Below are 1,133 nucleotides of genomic sequence, written 5' to 3'. Positions count from 1 at the left end.
TATCATCATCATCATCATCATCATCATCATCATCATCATCATCATCATCATCATCATCATCATCATCATCATCATCACCATCATCATCATCATCATCGTCATCATCATTGTACAAAAAGTAGAGAAATGAAGGAAAGTCACGTGTAATTTTGGAGCTCTAAATAATCTTATCCATTTATTAAATACTTTAAAAAAAAACTAAATCGGCTGAATGTTTCGCTCGAAGGCTTATTCTTCATCATCGTCATCAACCTCACAATCTTTATCATACTCAATACAACGCCATCCCTCTCCACCCAACCCCATCTTCCCCCCACCCAAAACTTCCCCCTCACCCGCAACTTCACCTTCACCTCCAACTTCACCTTCACCCTCACCCACGTCAGATCGACAGAACGGACACCGGTATCTTCACCGAGGACATCTCCTCCTCCAGCAGACTGAGCAAACCTTCTTACGTCCTGAGGCAAGAAGCGGTAAGACTCGATCATCCCTCTCTGTCTCTTTGTGTTTTCATCCCCTGCCAATCTATTAAGCCTTTGTGCTGGCGGGTTGGAGGACGCCGCTGGAAAGCCCTGCGTCTTTTCCTTCCATCTGTTATCTATGTTTTCCATTTCTTAGTTGTTGTTGTTTGTTTGTGTTTTTTGTTGTTGTTGTTGTTTGTTTGTTGTTGTTTTTTTTTTTGGGGGGGTTCAGCACAAAGTAATCGTTTCAATCGACCGTTTCAATGTCGATGTGCTCTTAACAGTTGATCTCAATAATACCCTACAATGGCTTTTCTTTCACTGTGGCACAAAGGAGGTAATCAGGTCTGTTAGGACCGTCTCATCTGCTACCATTGTGGCGTTCTACCTTAAGATACACAGGCAAGTAAAGCAGACAAATAGACAAACGGACAGGCAGACATACCGACAGACAGACAGAAAGATATATAGACGAACAGATAAACACAGAGTACATGATATGATCACCCAATAACGGAAGTCTTTGAATTCAACATAGACAGGTATAAAACATTTATTATTTTTAAAAACCTATGGTAATTTAATAATTTGATGTAACGGGAATAAATCATAATAATAGAAAGTCAGGTTTAAACACTGCTACGCTTTAAATCCGACGAGCAAATCCCC

The sequence above is a fragment of the Aplysia californica genome, unplaced genomic scaffold, assembly GCF_000002075.1.
Source record: "Aplysia californica isolate F4 #8 unplaced genomic scaffold, AplCal3.0 scaffold00030, whole genome shotgun sequence".
Taxonomy (NCBI): domain Eukaryota; kingdom Metazoa; phylum Mollusca; class Gastropoda; order Aplysiida; family Aplysiidae; genus Aplysia; species Aplysia californica.
The sequence above is the reverse complement of the archived record's forward strand: the minus strand, read 5'-3'. Positions refer to the sequence as shown.